This window comes from Populus euphratica, unplaced genomic scaffold (genome assembly GCF_000495115.2).
Source record: "Populus euphratica unplaced genomic scaffold, PopEup_1.0 scaffold219.1, whole genome shotgun sequence".
Taxonomy (NCBI): Eukaryota; Viridiplantae; Streptophyta; class Magnoliopsida; order Malpighiales; family Salicaceae; genus Populus; species Populus euphratica.
Genome location: NW_011500102.1, coordinates 244,929 through 254,347, shown reverse-complemented (window position 1 = coordinate 254,347; position 9,419 = coordinate 244,929). Strand labels below are relative to the sequence as shown.

The window sequence follows — 9,419 nt, the reverse complement described above, 5'->3', positions numbered from 1 at the left end:
AGGGAAACATTGCAAGCGTGACGGAATGCAGATGGATATTAATCAAGGCAGTAAGGTCTTGTTAGTACGACAGCCTCCTGACAAGGGCTGGGTTAAGCTTAATACCGATGATGCTAGTAAGGAGATACACGTTTCAAGTGTTTTAACACTTTTGGGTGGTTTAGAATGGGCAGCAGGGTTTCAAATCTCAAGTGGGTTCGCGCAGTGCAGCAAAAGCAGGATTATGGGCTGAGCTTTCGAGATTGGAGCAGGTATGGAATGTCCAGTTGCAGTGAGAATTGGCAGCCATCATTAGGGAGCTAGGTTCTAAGATAATAGTAATTTTTATTTTTTTTTTACTCAGTGCGATTACACTGAATTGGCAGCCATCCTTGATCAAGTTCCTGAGAGTTTGTATTAATCAGAGGGGCTGTAGAGTTTTCTTGCTAACTCTGTCATCCACAGTCGAGGGATTTCAAGCGCTATCACATCCTCCTGATGCTATTTTTCAGTTAGCTGTACAAGGACAGGACGTTGCAGTGGATGTCATGACTCCATTGTTTGCTTGGGGTCTTGGAGCACTTTATAGAAAAAAAGAAGAAGATAGGTTCTGTTAGTACTTGAGCTGCCTCTTTTCTTTGTTTTTTTTTTAATTCTACTTCTAAGCATAGATTGTATAGGTCAAAGGCATGATCGAAGCCTTGGTCAGATACTACTCTTGCAATGAACTAAAACCTCAAGCATCCGCCCTTGCCTCTTCTTTTTTTTTCCTTCACACATGGGATTGTCGTGCGTGGGAAACAGAAGGGCGTACAGATTTTGCTTATTTCATGTTCGAAAGGAGCATTTATTTTGTTTTTTCTCCCTTCTTTTCTGAACAAATTTAAGGGGCCGCCTCTCCCATTGAATTCAGCCATGGATGACGGTGTGCTTCTGCACTCTCGGTGTTTTTGTACTGTAGTTTCTTGACTTCTTCAACCCTTTGGTTTGGAGTTCTCAGGTTGTATTTTAAATTTAAAATGTTGACTTTTATTGTTGGAGGAAGTTGTTCTCCGTGGAACGTGGATTGTTGACCTTCAAATTTAAAGTATCCTCTTTTTTTTTTTTTCTTTTTAATTAAAATACTTTATACCAATAGTACACTTACAATATAGTTTATTTTTGGAATAATCTTAAATTATTCCCCAACCTATAATTTGTTTCTCAATTTGCGTCTCCACCAACGTTTTTTAACCATTTGGGTCCCTGATCTTTTCATAATTACTCAATTTAAAAAAGAAGAAGATAAATTTGATTAGTACATGCATACTCCCTCGTTTTTTTTTCTTTTAGCAATATGTAGCTAAAAGGCTTGGTAGAATAAATGATAAGAAAAAGAAGCACGTGGGGGTAATAGAGAATTAAAAAAAAAAGAAGAGTTTAATTAGAATATGCATGGTTATTCTTGAGAAGTTTTTTTTTTTTAAGGGAGTTTTTCACATTAATGTCTCAAAACGAAGATTGAGCTCGTGTTTTCTATATAAAACCATATGCTTGAAAAATGGAAGAAGAATTAGCTAATTATGTGTTTTGTTTTAAAAAGAAGACGGGGAAGAGAAGGTTAGTTAGCATTTTACATTTTCTTTTTTGTTTTATAAGAATATTAAAATGACTATTACCTGAAAATTGAAAAACTTATGTTTTCATTTAGAAAAAACTTTTATTGGTAATTTTTAATTTTTATATTTGTTAGTTATTGGATTAGACCTGATCCGACTATAATAAATGAGCCTAATCTAATTTATTAGAGAAGTTTTTAAAAAAAGTAATCGACTTCTCTAATCATATATAAAGGAACATAACCCATATAAAATAAAAGTTTTTATTATTAAAAAAATATAATTTTTTCTTTTTCTTTTTCTATCTTGATTTTCTGCATTGATTTGATAAGATTTACAAAAATATTCATGCTGTAAAATATCATTTTAATTTTAATAATTGAAGTGACACTGAAATAATTGATTCAGAAATAAAAAAATAAATGCTTACAAATAAGTTTTCTTTTCCAACCTACAATATTAATAGAATTACCAACAAAACATGTTATAAAAAAGTCATTCATCAGATATTTGTATTAAATCAACTTTTCTTTCAGCAATATCCTTTTATGATGGAATATTCACGCCAAAAATAACCATTATAATATTCTAAGGTCAAAGGCATGATCGAAGCCTCGGTCAGATACTACTCTTGCAATGAACTACAATTGCATAGATTGCGAGAGGAGAAAATTTTGATTTATTTCCATTCCTGGCCTTATTAATGCGTTCAAGTTTTGCAATCATGTGAGAAAAACCCAGTTCACAGGTGTTGGAGAAGATCAACAGGGGATTGCAGCAAGCAATGATGCTGGTTCCTTGTCCATCCGAGTTCAAATTACTAATCTGGAAGCCCACCTCAACATGCCACTAAGCCAGAAACTTGACAGTGATTCACAAACTGAATTAGTTCATCTAAATATCAAGAATTTATTAATCATACAGTCCGTAAATAACATCAAGAAGTAATTACTGACAACAATTACCTGAAAATTATAAACGTAAGACAAATAGTTTCGGTTGATTTAACTGCTATGAAAAGCTATCAGAACTAACTGATAACCAAGCGAATCATACGAATCATAGCAGCGCAGCTCAGTCATTTTTATTCTTAACAACTCAAAACAGTAGCACAATAAATTTTCAGGATACTTCTCATTATCTCTGCTAATGCATCCTCGTGCAGCAATAACATCAACCAGAAAAACAAAAATGAACGGTTCACTTCCTAAACATTTTCTTGAAATTTAACTTCAATTGTCATATAATTTATGATTCTTGAAGCGCATTATAAATTCAAAAGTTCGTACAAACCTAATGAGCAATTATCATACACTCAACAACAAAATTAAACACCTCATGTTGTCAGCAGCAATTTTACTTTCAATTGCATTACCTAATGGTTTACCAAAATTTTATTCTCAAGCTTTAAGAAACAAAATTCGTAGAAAAAAAAAGAGGCTTCAAGAACTGTGATTAAACTCAAACCTCAACCTAATCAATCCTGACAAAAACCAGCTAACTTATGAGTACCGGGTACTCGCGTTTCAAGATGCTCATTAATCTTGGCTCTAGGTTTCCTCTCTGCCTCAGTAACATTCCTCGGAGCAGTAATGTTTCTCTCTGCAGAGACTGTTTTTCTATCCACTCTAGCAGTAACCTCCACAAGCTCTCCTCTTTCATTACACACAACCAACGAGGAAGTGGAACTTGATCCATTATATTCAGCCATCTATGATGCTGGAACATTAAAGCATTTTTTTTATCTAATCAACTCTCAATTCCTCTACTTACAAATCTGGTCTATTGCAATTTGTATTTTAGTTCCCTTAACTAAAGGAATTTTAGTCAACATTTTATGATAAGCAACATGCAACTAATCAAGATGGAAGTAGTTTAAGCACACACATTCACCGACAACCAGCAGTTTATACCCTTCAATGTATACTTCAATTAATTCAGATCTGATTATCAATCTCATTTAGTCCAAGAAAAAAATGCTGAGATTGGAAAGAGAAGACCATTTTCCAGAAAATGCATATACACATGTATTCAAAACGAAAGAAGCTCTTAAATGCAAACATGAAAAGAAGAATCAAGCATGGAGCACTCATAGATCACTCCCAAAGGAAACAAGGAAAAGATAGCTTCTTTACCCTCTCTTTTGACTCACTATTGCGCTTTTTAACTCTCTCCAAGTAATCTTCTTTTCACTTGCTTCCTCCAAAAACAACGGTGTTTTTCTTGAAAATCTGTCGACAAGCATTCCCTCCATCAGTTCCTTTGGTCTTGGAGACTAGCCCTATCAGGAAGAGGGGGGGGTCTTGCTCGAGAATAGAAGTGAAACTTTCAGTTAAGTCAACAGAGGAAATGACGACTTGTCATTCAATTCCAAACCAAACTGCTAAGGAACCTCTTACTCTCAATATGAATACTAGTCTGCAGAAGCTGAATCTAAGGCAGATTTAACAGCAAAACTAGACTATTAATGCAGACAAAATAACTTGTTAAATAACACTGCACTACATGACATGACCACCCTCTATGATGAGAGAGGAGATAATGAACCTTACGAAAGCATCAACCATCACTAAAAAATGATAGGCTCGCCAGATATGTCCTGAAGAAAATAACGCGGATGGTTTAAATAAAGCTACCCTTCTCCTCTTATTCGAAATGTGGATTTTAATGAGAAATCTTGTGAGGCAGAAAATTTATCGGGTATGGATTTGCTGCCTGTTGGATGGAGCCTGCAAGAAACTGGTTTACTCCAGTGTTAGAAGCAATACGTGACTGTTACATAATGTTTTGAGTATTGAGATGTTGTTCTTCACGCAAGAGTTCTCCTAAGCATGCCTCCAAAGTCGGAACAGGATCTCTATTTACTAGAGAGGCACAAATAGCTTCAAAATCAAGCCTCGATTTCATTAGAAAATGATCTCTTTAGCTGGTTTTGTGTACATGTTGTATTGTTGCCAATCCTGCCTCCAATCCTTTTATAGAGACAGTGGCTGCAACAAGATCAGAATAGTTATTCCACAAAATCAGAAAACCAGAGTACTAGTCTTGGACTGAAAGATCCTCTCGTGTATAGTTAGCAATGGCTAACTCAAATTGGAAGTGTCTGGCACTGTTGTGTTGCTTATAGACTTGTTTTAGAAAATTCCACATGCAGACGCAGAGGAAGAATCAGAAGTGACTCCATAGAACCAAGAATCCAGGACATGATTTGATTATCTTTGGCCTCCCAAGCTACCTTTGAAAAAAGTCTTTAATTAAAACTTCCAAGCAGCATAATTTTTGCTAGTGAATCTGACGCAAACATTATCTGACTTCTCCATAAGTACTAAGACTATTATTGAGAAAGAAAAAACTGACTGAGGGTTCTTAGAAAACTATGACCGAGGGCTGTGATACCATGACAGAATTCAGAAATTAGAATTCAGAATACCTTTGTTTTCAGCAGATCGCCATTACATATAGGTCATGCTACTTGGTTATACACGGAAACTAGTTATACAAGGAAACCATGAGTGATGACTAGAGTGATCTTAGGAAGCTATACATGGTAGGCTAAATCTCCTTTCGTAATTATGAGAGTATATACACCCTATATTATTAACAAGACATAGCCTATATGGGAAGCTATTTATGGCTTTCTATTGACATTCACCAGCAAAAGAAGCACAATAACCTACAATAAATTATCCAATTCTTATAGAATTTATTTCCATTTTCGGGATACTTTTCATTATCTCTGCTAATGCATCCTCGTGCAGCAATAACATCAACCAGAAAAACAAAAATGAATGGTTCACTTCCTAAACATTTTCTTGAAATTTAACTTCAATTGTCATATAAGATTCTTGAAGAGCATCATAAATTCAAAAGTTCGTACAACCCTAACAAGCAATTATCAAACACTCAACAACAAAATTAACCAACTCATGTTGTCAGCAGCAATTTTAGTTTCAATTGCATTACCTAATGGTTTACCAAAATTTTATTCTCAAGCTTTAAGAAAAAAAATTCATAAAAAAATAGGAGGTTTCAAGAACTGTTATTAAACTCAAATCTCAACCTAATCAATCCTGACAAAAACAACTAACTTATGAGTGCCGGGTACTCGGTTCTTAAGCGTATCAAGATGTTCATTAATCTTGGCTCTAGGTTTCCTCTCTGCCTCACTAACATTCATCGGAGCAGTAATGTTTCTCTCTGCAGAGACTGTTTTTCTATCCACTGTAGCTAATTACTTCAATATAATAAACAACTGCCAGAAAGAATCAGATGTGACTCCCATCAATTATCAGAACATTCTGGAAAAAGGGACTAAAACCCAAACCCCCATCAATTATCAAACAACTGCCAGAAAAAAAGTACTTCAATATAATAAACATCAATTATGCTATAAGTGCACATTGCAGGAAATTCATTATATTCAGCCGTCTATTATGCTGGAGCATTAAAGCATTTGTGATCTAATCAACTCTCAATTCCTCACAGAACAAGACAATTAAATATGCTATAAATCAACTGCATCACCACCTCCAGTGCACAGTGAGGAGAAAAGTTATATCTAAGAAATCACGTGCTCACCAGAGATCCTGAAAAAAAACAAAAAGAAGAAGAAGAAGAAGAAGACAAGGAGGAATCGAAAGGGAAACCCTTCTCCACTAGCTTGAAAGTTTGGAGTAACTCTTGTGAAACAGAAAACTTAATTTGTCAAGTGTGGATCTGATAGCCCGGTCGACAGAGCCTGCAAGAAAGTGGCCTCCTTATGCTCTTCTTTGCAGCTGTTCATCAACATCTAAGAAGAAAGATCTCGACATCTGCCCTTGGTATTATCAGATGAAGGGCATCAAATACCTGTAAAGTCAACCTCTGAAATAATCAACCCAGCAATTAATACCAACAAAAAGGCATTTTTTTTATCTCCCGGGATTGAAAAATTATGATTGTTGAAAAGAGCCATAAATTCCAAAATCAGCAAACATTCAACCAAACATAAAAAACTAAGCAGCCCATATAATCAGAAACACTCAATCCAGCTAATTTTCAAGTTTCTAAATTTTATTCTCACCACAATATTTATTAAGGGGCAAGAAAAATGTCAAACTTTAAAAAATAAAGCCAGCAATGAAGCATTGATATTAATATTTCTCCTATAAAAACCTTAACATTTAGTTTTAAAGAAAAGAAAATGAACAGGGGGGTTTACCAGGACGAGAAAGACGAGAGAAGCAAACCATGCTTGTCTCTGTATGGAGAGAGATTATAGAAATAATACGATGTAATTTTCAGACAATATTATTTTATAAAAAATAAAGCACAAGACTAAAAACCCAACTTGGCCCTTCAAGCAACTTCTAATTACAGAACATACACTTAAAAATGCCATGCGCAAACACCTTAACATTGACTGACTATCTAATGATTGAGGAATTTATTAGCCCATGTCTAGAAAAGGTAACATGAGAACTGGGCCTCCTTTGTGCCCTACCATTAAAAGAAAAAAACACAAAGGATGGATAGATTTGAGTCCATTAGATTTTCTCGAGTTAATACATTCTCTCGTCCCCCTATGTTGGACTGACGTTGTTTACCTGACTCGTGTTAGAAACAGACAAGCACTTTTTTCCAAATCCATCCCAGTTGAAACCCACTCGACAGAGAAATGACTGCCTTCAGTGCTTTGTACTTCTCCTCCACTCCGTCCTGTCCACAGCTCCTAAAATCACCGCCGAAATCGTTAATCAAACCCCATTTAGCTTGTTTATCTCTCCCAAGATCCAAGCAGATTAACGTTGTTGGGAGAAGCTCAGCTTTCCGTCCTAAAATGGTGTTGACGCCTGGTCCTGGTTCTGATATCAAACCGTTGCGATTCTCTCTTGCTTTCGGAGCTTCTATCAGCAAGAGGGAGAAATTCTCCCCTGTTAGTGGTGAAGAAAAGGAAACAAGATTTGAGATTGACATTTCCACTCCTCTCCTCGCTGCTCGAAAGCAATCGAACTCCCTTCAATCGCAAACATTTTGTGAGCTGTTTCCATCAGTTCTCATCCACTGTGCAGCTATCATAAGTTTTATCAAGCTGCTTAGAAATACCATTAATAGTACTAATAGTGGTGGTGGTGGTGGGGGCAACATTGGTGGGAGAGGCGGAGAACACTCTGTGAAAACGGAGTCGCCAACGTGTGCTGTAAGTCTTGATCTTCGTATCCACTCTGTAAGTAGTGGGAAGATATCCTCGGCGGGCTACGAGAAAAAAACGGAATTTTCATTTCGTTGCGTTGTCTCTGTATTTTTGTTCAATCACGCGATATTATCGAATTTCCTGAAACTATGGGCTGGTTTTCCATCTAGAATCCTCTCCAATTTAATACCTTGGATCTTCTCTGTTCCTACGGTATGGTCCGGTATTAGTAAAATTGGTGGTGGAAGTGATGGTGGTGTTGGATGCAGTAGTGGTGGCGATGGCGTCGAGGGCTCAAATGGTGCTGTAGAAATGGTTTTGGCACCAAGTTCAAAGCCTCTGGATCCTCTTGATTTTGAAACCTCAGGTTTCAAGGAGAAGATTATTCCTGGCCACGATGAGGTATTGCGTTTCCTACCTCATTGTCGTTTGTTTTAAATTTATTTTCTTTATTATTTCGTGCTCTAATTTAAAGTTCAGTTTTGTGAAAGCAAAATCAAATGGAAACCTTAATTTAGTATTTGATAACCCAAGGTAGTGATTGAGGATTTTTAACTCGTTCTAGTGTGGATTTTGTTGCTTGTCTTTCCCCTGTCTGTTTATTCTAATCAGATTTTATTTATGTTCATCACTTAATTTTGAAAGAAAAAATGGTTATTGATTGTGGTACATTGTGAAATCTTTCTTGTTGTATGAATGTGCCGGAAATTAATATAAATTATATTTTTAGCCGAGATTTTTTTTTTAAGAGATAAATCCATGTGTGCATGATGCTTGAAAATCAGCATGTTTGATACCTGTTAGCTTCATTATTTTCACTGTTCTTCCATTAATGTGATAATTTCGGAGTTGTTCATTGAAGGTGTCTCTTCCCTGCTTGGGAAATTCCTTTGACTTGGGTGATTAATTCCTCGAACTTGACTACATAATATCCCATGGCTCCTTTGTATGATAAAGGAAGGATTTGTGCTCTTTTGCTGAAACCCGTGCTACCACTATAAGATTTAGGCCAAATAGTTGAATAGGTTGCTTTAACTTGATGCCCTTTGCATGTCCTTCAAACTGTGTACTTCTGTTACTTTTCTGACAGTCTACGTCGTAAGAAAGGAGCTTGGTTCCATGCCGTTAATTTTTTGATGACTGCTCAATGCACATTGATGACATTGATGATGTACGTGTAAGGATTATGGACATCACTTATCTCTACATTGGTATGATATTTGTCCACTTTAGGTCTAAGTCCTCGTGGATTTGCTCTTGGGTTATACCCAAAAGGCCTCATACCAATGGAGATATTTGTTCATCCTTATATACCCTTGATCCTTCCCATTTCTAACCAATGTGGGAATTTAGTCGCATACCCAACAATCCTTCCCTCGAACAAAGGACCACCGAGCCTCTCCTCAAACGATCATTTATCCATCCACTCTCTACCAACCAGGATTTTTCATCCTCTACTTCTCTCTACTTCATCGTGTTGGGGTCAGGACACGTCCATGAAGCATCCGGAGAGCACTACCTGACTTGAGAGTTTTTGCTCTTTCTAGGTCAACTCCTCTTTCACCATGTTGAGATCAGGACACGTCCATGAAGTATCTGGAGCACACCGCCTATCCAATAGAGCTGATCCATGGATCATATTTAGGGCCCACACCTTTTGTTCGGCATTC

General features: G+C 36.4%; 1 long non-coding RNA gene across 1 annotated transcript; it reads right to left on the bottom strand.

Moving 5' to 3' along the window:
- Window positions 1-5,922: 5,922 nt before the first annotated feature.
- Window positions 5,923-6,959, bottom strand: LOC105109495 (uncharacterized). The gene is made up of 2 exons (XR_839267.1): window positions 6,778-6,959; window positions 5,923-6,440 (listed from the first exon to the last, which is right to left on the bottom strand). It is a non-coding gene; the product is annotated as an uncharacterized LOC105109495 (long non-coding RNA).
- Between the last annotated feature and the right edge of the window lie 2,460 nt (window positions 6,960-9,419).